Below are 9933 nucleotides of genomic sequence, written 5' to 3' on the forward strand. Positions count from 1 at the left end.
TTTCTTTTCTTTTTTCTTTTTAGATTTTATTTATTTATTTGAGAGAGAGAGAAAGAGCATGAGCGGGAGATGGGGGGAAGAGGCAGAGGGAGAGGGAGAAGCAGACTACCCATTGAGCAGGGAGCCTGACACCTGGCTCGATCCCAGGACCCTGAGATCATGACCTGAGCCGAAGGCAGACACTTAACCAACTGAGCCACCCAGACGCCCCATGGACCTTCATTTCTTGTAGCAAGAAGGCAAACTGTGAAAATTAAGGCCAGGATTTCATTATAAGCGTAGTGGAATTAAAAGGATGTCAATGCGCAGACCTTGCAGGTCTTCTCTGCTAAATTAGGACACTAAAGCTGAAGGAGTAAGACCCTGATACCAAGGACAGGAACATATATTTGGATCTTCCGGAGACCAATGAACCCCTAAATTCCCTCTAAAAAATCTCTAGGTCTATGGAAGCAGTCGCCTTACCTTTGCAAGGGGAGAGCAGGGTCCCATTATCCTCTGGTCATACAAAGGCCTCCTGAAGTGGCTTCCTCCCAAGATGCTGTCTGCCCACCTCAAACTCCACTTCTGCCCCCTTCATGACCCCCAGGCCTGTAACTAAGTTCAGGTCTCAGCAGGGCCTTGGTGAGAAAGTAGCTGATTTACCAAATGAGTGGTATGCTGTGTCTCATTTGTATTGATGGGCCCTGGGGGAATAGGAGCAGAAGGGCATTGTGCGGGTTTTCACTTGCCGTGGAAAAGGCCGGGCACGGAAGTGTTTGTTGATATGAGGGCACTCACAGTGACTCAGGACTTGACATCTTGTAAAGACACATGACCCTGGCCCTTGACCCTGCTGGGAGAGCTCTTTGAAAATATGACATGATGACGCCACAGTAAATGAGGCAGAAATGCTGGAACTGCTATGGCAAATTGTGAGGGTCAGAGTTCTAGCAAAAGGACAGACAAGAATTGAATTATTAGGGGCGCCTGGTCGGTTCAGTCGGTTAAGCATCTGCCTTCGGCTCGGGTCATGATCTCGGGGTCCTGGGATCAAGCCCCACGTCAGGCTCCCTGCTCAGCAGGGAGTCTACTTCTCCCTCTCCCTCAGCCCCTCCCCACTGCTCATGCTCTCGCTGGCTCTCTCTCGCTCAAAGGAATAAACAAAAAATCTTAAAAAAAAAAAAAAAGAATTGAATTACTAGGGGCGCCTAGCTGGCTCAGTCAGAAAAGCATGCGAGTCTTGATCTTGGGGTCATGAGTTTGAGCCCCATATTGGGTGTAGAGATTACTTAAATAAATAAAACTTAAAAAAGAATAATTGAATTATTATGTGATTCCAGAGAAGCCACTAGAATGGTCCTGCAGCTGATTATGATTACTATAACCCAGCTGAGTATGGTCCTGGAGAGGACCTAGAGATTACTCCTTTCACAAAAGCAATACAGGATGCTTTAGTCAGATAGGCACCAGCATCACTGAGAAGCTCAGTAGTGAGGTTTTGTCCTCTGAAGGTCCTGGTGAGGACAGGAATGTGACTAAGAAAGTGGGCTCCCTAGTGTGAGTGGGGACAATAGGATTCCATATAATACGAGCGAGATGGTAAGAGCTCAGTCAGAAGCAAGATGGGTGTGACTGCTATGACGAGAAAAAAGTCTGGCTTTGCAACCTGGGGGCCTCTATCCACCGGGATTTGTGTCACTGGCAAATCGGCCTTCTTCCTAGGTATGAGATTGGATGGGCAGCCCCGGATGGCACTGCTTACCTTCTACAGATGAAGTGAGAAAGAATGGGATTGCAGAAGACTTATGTCAGCAGCCTAGCAGATTAACTGTGAGCTCTTATGCAACTTTGACATCTAAACCAGTTCACAGAGCCCATTGCTTGGATGGGGACCTGGGGACCTGGTGTCCTCGAGAATGGAACCAACAGAGCCTCTGTACGTATAAATAAACATATATTCATGGAGTCTTTTACCAATGGGACCTATGGCCATGGGCCCAAGTCCCTCCACACTGGAAAAAGAAGGATACCCAGATCTATTGAGGGCTATTGGATATAGATAAGGAGCTTACCCGATTACCAGGGTAACTCTAGGGAGAATTTTGTGAAAAAGTAAATAAGGATAATCAGGACTTGTAATTTCATGTTAATTATTTTGGGGAAGTCACTGAATTTTCATCCTCCTTGGATGGCAACTGCAATCTTCAAATCTGTAGTTCTTATGAATCTCCAAAGATCCTTAAAAGAAAAGGGCCTGGAAGCTGTTTTCAGTATTTGTAAAAGCGTATTGGAAATCATATCTACATTAAAGCTTCAGAAGCTAAAAAAAAAAAAAAAAAAAAAAAAATCTGTGCCCAGTCAGAGTCATGCCAATCACAGTGGCCGGAGCTGTGTTGTTTGCACAAGAAATTAGTCAAGTTTTGGAGAATGACAGTGTATATAGATTTCAGGGAGACTGTCTCCTCAATTTTTAATTAAGTCCAGAGGCCATATGGATGGCACTGTGTTCACGCAGGCTTCACGTGGGCTGGTGTGTTTATGCTGTATTGTGCTTTCTCGAGCAATCTGCCATCACCTCGGCTCTCAACATGCATTCAATGACTCACTGCCTTAGACAAATACATGTTTTCTATAATAAACACACACACGTCATTTCCCCGGGAGCACTTTAACCAAACCAATTCCTTTGGAAGTTAAACTTATATGGTGAGCCATTATCTTTCATTTAATGATAATTTGATATTTTGTTATATTTCACTTTTTCGGTTTCGGATTCCTGTCTATACATTCCTTGCTTGTTGATTTTTCTTCAGCTCCTTTTCTCTTATTCAAGGGCTGCTACCCTGCTTTCTTTCTTTCTTTTAAATTTTTATTTAAATTCTAGTTAGTTAACATGTCATGTAATATTGATTTCAGGAGTAGAATTCAGTGATTCATCACTTACATATAATACCCAGGGCTCATCATCACAAGTGCCCTCCTTAATACCCATCACCCATTTAGCCCATTGCCCACCCACCTCCCCTCCAGCAGCCCTCAGTTTGTTCTCTCTCTTTCTTCAATATAGATATTTCTATAGGCTTCTCTTATACTTTTTAGATAGTCTTATCACTATTTCGCTATTTATCATTATTTATTACTTAGTCTTTCATGTAGCGTTAGTGAAGCATTGATTCACTGGAAAAAACATCCTTCAACAGAAATGTAACCGGGCCACAGGGGTGCATGAGCACCTGGCTCCAGGCTCCCAAACAGACCAAGTGTGGCCACTCGCTGCTGACAAAATCCAAAGGCAGAGAGACCAGCGGTGGTGAAACAAGAAAGGAATTTATTTCAGGGAGGCCGACACCTAGAAGACAGCAGACTAGCATCTCAAAGATGGTCTCCAAAGTGCCGAAAATACTCCCAGGTTTATATAAGTTTGGTGGGTGCATGCAGGTGGATAGTGAAGGTCAGGTCGATCTCGTCTTGGGGTCAGTCGCCATCATTGTCTTGCTGGCTCAGGGTGGTTCTTATTGCTTGAGGGGGTAGTTTCAGTTCTCATGGGGGATGCTTTGCCCACAGGGTCTTTGGCCTGAGTTAAGAGATAATGCTAGAAAGAACTGAATCAATTAGAAAGGAGGACTGAGGTCAAAATGGAGGTGCTTGAAGTCCTCTTTCAGACACATATAACAAGTATCTCTCTTTGACAGAAAACCAGGACTTCTTCATATTCTGATTCTATTATTAGTAGCCTGTGCCGTTCCAACTATCCATTTGCTCATTTCCTCTCTGTCTTCTCCTCAGTCTCTCACCCACTTCTTTGAATAGCTTAAATATTTGGGTCTTCAAATATCTTAAACTATTGGCTTCTTAGCTCTGTGCCTCTGTGTTCTATGTCCCAAACTTCAACAATTTTCTGATCCAGAATCTCTCATCATGTTAAATATTCCATTAAATGTGTGGTTTGGGACTGGGATAAATTCCTTTCAATAAGCACACACACACATTTGGGCATTCTGTGTCCTATTGATGTGGGAAACAAAGGCAGAAGAAAAATTATTAAATTTCCTTACTACCTAGAGACCACTGACAAGTCCTTGAAATAGGCAGAGTGACATTCCTCTAGGGACTCAGCTGCCTCGATGTTAATACTTTGCTAAGGGCAAAAGACAATCCTAGCCCGACTCCCCCGCCCCCCCCATCCTGTAAGTCTACTTTAACATATAAAAATTCCTTTGGAAACTTCCTTTATCTCTAAACCCCCCAAGATACATGTTGGTAATCATCCTCCAAGCATATGACCCACTGATATACACCTGAAGGGTCTCATGACTAAGGTTTTATTAGATAGTAATAAATGACCTTTCCCCAACAAGAGCTAGCCCCCTCAAGGTCTTGAAAACCTTGCTTCCAGAATTCCTTAGAGATTACGCTCTCCCTAACCCCCTCCCAACCTGAAAGTATATAACGGGCCACCCCTCATGACCCTGGTGTAGCTCTTTCTGCCCACGGGTCCTGTCCCTGTGCTTTAATAAAACCACCTTTCTGCACCAAAGACATCTCAAGAATTCTTTCTTGGCCGTCGGCTTTGAACCCTAATAACGTCTTTCCTACATCACTATCACTTTCTGAGAACCCAGAGAGAATGGGATATTCTGCAGGATGGGTTATACTCGGAAAGGAGTTCAGATACGCTGGACCCTTCTGTTCCTAACTACTTTGATTTCATTTAGGGTAATCTTCTAAGGATACCTGTTTTATTTTATTTTTTTTAATTAAAGATTTTTATTTACTTTTGAGAGAGAGAGCATGCGTGAGCGAGAGCACGAGCAGCGGGGAGGGTCAGAGGGACAGGGAGAACAGACTCCCTGCTGAGCAGAGAGCCTGATGTGGGTCTTGATCCTGGGACTCCAGGATCATGACCTGAGCCGAAGGCAGATGCTTAACCGACTGAGCCACCCAGGTGCCCAGGATACCTGTTTTAAAAGTATTTTAGAATTCTACATTTTCCTGTGTCATCTTTTATAAAAATGTCTGGTTTTATACACAAATACTAGGAACATTATAATTTTTCTGCTTATAAAAGGAATAAAATCTTTGAGTTCCCATACTCTGATGGCATATGCTGGGAGATTCTCATTTGTTTCTGTCTCAGAGCCCAGTACAATTAAGGAGACAGTAAGTGTCTCTCTCACCCAAAGTGCTTGTGATCATTGAGAAGCTGCCCATGTCCTTTACTTCAGTATATAATTGGACACGTAACAATGTAAGTCTGGAGGTTTCAGAGATTCAAATGATCCTTTTGGATAATTTTTAATTGTTATTTCTGACCCTAAACATATTTTCCTACCCCTGCTATTATTTGTTTACTCTTGTTTTTTATTCTGTTTTTTTCATCAACTCCTTCAGGTGGTATGAACGAGTTGATTGTTAAATGCAAGTGAAGAGTTGACTTGGGTAGCGGGTGGGTGGGTGATCCAGGGAAGTATTTAATGGTGACAATCACTTATCCCGGAAGGAAGCCTGAACGGAGAGGCTATTTTGTGACTGAGCTGAGAACTGGTCTCTTTCTATTGCTTGGTTTACTAAAATAACCCGTATATGGTTGCTTACGTTATCTTTCACTTTCTGGATACGTAAAGCGTGTTTCTGTGCTTTGCTTGGGCGTCACCCATGTCCCCCTACTTCGTGGAAGTGCTGTGATTCAGCTTTTCCATCCTCTTGGCTTTGGTCTGGAGCTCCCTCTTCTGCCACCTTGCCTGGTCAAACAGCCTCCTGCATGGCTCTCTACAGCGGACTTCTTTTTTTTTTTTCTTTATAACATTTTCTTTTTTAATGTTCAGTTAGCCTACAGCAGACTTCTATATGCACCATCTGACACACCGTCCCGGGAGGAGACTAAGCCATCTACTTGCTTCCTTTTCTTAGAAGATAAAACTCCCAATATTGGACTCTCACCTTCGTTTTATTGATCTGTTTTCCTATTTCCTAATTCATTCTCAAAACTATTAAAGCTATTTGTTGGCTTATAAAGATCTATTTACTTCTTTTCTTTCTTTTTTTAAGATTTTATTTTTAAGTAATCTCTATACCCAACGTGGGGTTCAAACTCACAATGCCAGATCAAGAGTCACATGCTCCACTGACTGAGACAGCTGGTGACAAGAGCTTCATCATCATAGCTCTGTATGTGTAAAATATTTTTCACATAAGTCCTATTTTACTCCATATTTAAATCTGAGCTTAAATATTTAAATTTAAAATATCCAGACAACTTAAATATTTAAATTAAAAATATAAAGCAATAAAATTTTGCAAAAAAATCTACATGACTACATCTAAAATTTAGGGGCAGGGACAACCATATCAAAGAAGATAAGAAAGCAGAAACTCTGTAATAATAAAATGGAATTACTTGATTAAATACCATGTAAAAACATTTGTGTGATAATATGTTCTATAAACACAATTAATACACAATTAGCACATAAATAATCGATCTAGTAAAAATGTACTTTGCAGATTATAAAATTTGATTAGTTACACAGAAGTAATAACTCTTATGAATTTCTGAGGAAAGACTAAGGGAAAACTGGGGAAAAGGTATGAATTTTCAGTTCACAAAGACCAACCCAAAAAGATACAACCTCCTAGAAAAATATTCACATACATTTGGGTGAAGAAATGCAAATTAAAGTAACAATGGCAGGGCGCCTGGGTGGCTCAGTCAGTTAAGCATCTGAATTTGGCTCAGGTCATGATCTTGGGGCCCAAGGATCCAGCCCTGCGTGCAGCCCCATGTTGGGCTCTGTGTTCAGCCAGAAGTCTGTTTCTCCCTCTCCCTCTGCCTCTTCCCCAACCCCCATGCTCTCTCTCTGTCTCTTTCAAATAAATAAAATCTTTAAAAATAATAATAAAATAACAATGCCATATCACTTTCTACTCGCCAAACTGAGGGAAACACTGAAATTACTAATGCACACTCCTACTTTGCTGGTAGAACTCTGATTTGTTTCAACCCACCTGGAAATCCATGATCCTCGTCCTCTTCCCTCGTCTCCCTCCCCCTTCTCCGTTTCTCCCAGTCTTCCTTCTCTCCCTCTTTCCTTTCTCTAAAACAGCATCCCACTCCTGTGAGTCTGAATCTGCCATAAGAATAAAGAAACAAGAATAAGCTTGCTACAAAGCTGCAATCAGCAAACATCTAGGTTCTTATATACTCAGTAAAAAATATAATGAGGCTACTAATATTGGAGACTGTGGAGTGTAAAAGTGAAAGACCCCAGAGCCAGTTCAAATCTCAGCTGTGCTACTCATCAGATATGTGAATATTGGCAAGTTATTTAATCTGACAGTGTTGCATTTTCCAGATCAGTGACATGAGGATAACACTGTATCTAACTCATGAGTTTGTTTTGATAATTAAAATAGATCTTAACCCACTGAGGCACCCAGGCACCCCACCCCCATCTACTTATTTGATGTGAACATGATTTTTCAGTGTGTATCTGTGAAAACAAAGGGTAAATATAGAACTGATGCTGGATCCCGAGTAATTCCAGCAACAAGTAATATTCGAGGTATATACACAAATAACTGAAAAACATCAGCACCATGCATCTCATTAAGAGATGTATACCTAGGAGCACCTGGCTGGCTCAGTTGGAGGAGCGTATGACTTTTGATCTTGGAGCCGTGAGTTAGAGGCCCACACTGGGTATAGAGATTACTTAAATAAATAAACTAAAAAAAAAGAGAGAGAGATTTAATAAAAATTTACTTCTATGTTAAATAACTATCAAAATTTATAATATATGCTGTTTTGATCAATATGTACTACTGTTTGTGATAACTCAACCCAAAAGAATTTTATTAACACTTTATATCCTATGGTCACAGGAAATTGAAAACATCAATTCATTGCATATTTCTGTTGAAGAAAATTAGAAAAGCCTGACCAGTAAAAATTTGTAACATAACATTGTGTATAAAATTGTAGGGAAAGTAGAATGAAAATTCTACTCATTCAAGGAAGAAAAGTATGTAAAATTTCAAACTGCGAGCTCATCCATATGTTTGGTTACATGAAATCACCATAGAATGTAGATTCCACTGGATACATCTTAAAGAATGACTTTCACTTTCAACATTTTTATTTTAAAACGTGTGCATTTAATCATTTGTAACCATTTAAACTTAGGGTGAAACATTTTACATGCCACTTAAAAAATATCTAAGTGGGGGCGCCTGGGTGGCTCAGTTGGTTAAGCGTCTGCTTTCGGCTCAGGTCATGATCCCGGGGTCCTGGGATTGAGTCCCGCATCGGGCTCCCTGCTCAGCAGGGAGTCTGCTTCTCCCTCTGCCTGCCGCTCCCCCTGCTTGTGCTCTGTCTTTCTCTCTCTCTGTCAAATAAATAAATAAAATCTTTAAAAAAGAGAGAGAGAGTTTTAAAAAAATATCTAAGTGGGGTGTGGGTGCCTGGGTAGCTCAGTAGGTTGGGTGTCTGACTCTTGGTTTGAGCTCAGGTTATTGTCTCAAGGTTGTGGGATCAAGCCCCACGTCGGGCTCCGTGTTCAGTGCAGAGTCTGTTTGGGGTTCTTGCCCTCTCCTTCTCCCTCCCCCTCTGCTCCTCCCGCTCTCTCTCTCTCTCTCTCTCAAATGAAATAAATAAATAAAATCTTTTTAAAAAAACCTAAGTGGGCATCAAATTTAGAGGGATTGAAAGCAAAAATTTTGGAGACTATTATGGTACACGCTGTGGTCAATCAGAACAGTACTGAGAAAGCAGAGGCACCTGGGTGGCTCAGCTGGTTAAGCCTCTAACTCTTGATATCAGCTCAGATCTTGATCTCAGGGTCTTGAATTCAAGTCCCAGGTTGGGCTCCACATTGGGCTCCATGCTAAGTGTGGAGCCTACTTAAAAAATAAACAAACAAACAAACTGAAAACAGTACTGAGAAAGTATACTCCACCTCCCAGAACTATGCGGCATGTCCCTATTTAAGGCCATTCATCAAGCACTGGGACCTACAGAATTTATGATACCCAATAACCTCTGAACTTCTCCTTTAAAGTTGGTGTGTGTTTTGTTTTGTTTTGTTTTAAGATTTTATTTATTTATTTGACAAAGAGAGAGGTAGCGAGAGCAGGAACACAAGCAGGGGGAGTGGGAGAGGGAGAAGCAGGCTTCCTGCCAAGCAGGGAGCTGGATGTGGGGCTCGATCCCAGGACCCTGGGATCATGACCTGAGCCAAAGGCAGACACTTAATGACTGAGCCACCCAGGCGCCCCAAAAGTTGGTATTTTGAGGGACTTTTGTTCCAAGTGGTAGAAAGAGCTATCGTCTAGTGCTCATGGAAAGAGCACCCCATCCCAGGATTCCTCAACTCCACTCAACAAGGCTGAACCTGAACAAGGCGGATTCCATATAAGATAACTTTCCACTTTAAGATTCTGTGAGTTAGTATTAGAAACCTTCTAAATTAAAGGTTTCGATAAACTGAATACAGAGTTTTGACTACTGATGAAATAAGTAACTGCATATGAAGCTGTGGCAATTTATAGTACTGTCTACACACCCAAAGCTGTCCTAGATACAATGATTGCTATACAGATAAAAATACAAGAATTCAATATTTGGGTAGGACACATCTCTACATTGCTAGGTCCAGGTTTGGCAAGAACGACTAAATTCTGGAGCGGTAATGGACAGTACATACCACCCTTAAAAAACTGAAATAGAAACTCACGAGATTTAGGCATGACAGAATTTGGAGTTGGAAGAAATAGGTATGAGTTGTAACCACATTCTTAACTTCAGAGTTCCCTTCCTTCAGGGCGCCTGGCTGGCTCAGTCAGTGGCGTGTGTGACTCTTGATCTCCAAGTTGTGGGTTCGAGCCTCACATTGTGTGTAGAGTTCACTCAAAAATAATAAAAAAAATCTTTAAAAACAAAGTTCACTCTCTTCT

The 9933-nt window shown here is 41.5% G+C and overlaps 1 long non-coding RNA gene across 5 annotated transcripts in view; it reads right to left on the reverse strand.

Annotated features, from left to right (window-relative positions):
* Positions 1–3288: 3288 nt before the first annotated feature.
* The window catches only part of LOC118520651 (uncharacterized), a 35177-nt gene continuing 28532 nt past the window's right edge, over positions 3289–9933 (reverse strand). For 2 of the 5 annotated variants that reach the window (XR_013450056.1, XR_013450055.1), the window contains 3 exons: positions 9714–9885; positions 6988–7109; positions 3289–3584 (listed from right to left, as the gene is read on the reverse strand). This is a non-coding gene — a long non-coding RNA (uncharacterized LOC118520651). The remainder of the gene's footprint in view (positions 3585–6987; positions 7110–9713; positions 9886–9933) is intronic. The other 3 variants (XR_004909772.2, XR_013450057.1, XR_013450058.1) reach the window with 2 other exon arrangements.

The sequence above is a fragment of the Halichoerus grypus genome, chromosome 1 (genome assembly GCF_964656455.1).
Source record: "Halichoerus grypus chromosome 1, mHalGry1.hap1.1, whole genome shotgun sequence".
NCBI classification, from domain to species: Eukaryota; Metazoa; Chordata; class Mammalia; order Carnivora; family Phocidae; genus Halichoerus; species Halichoerus grypus.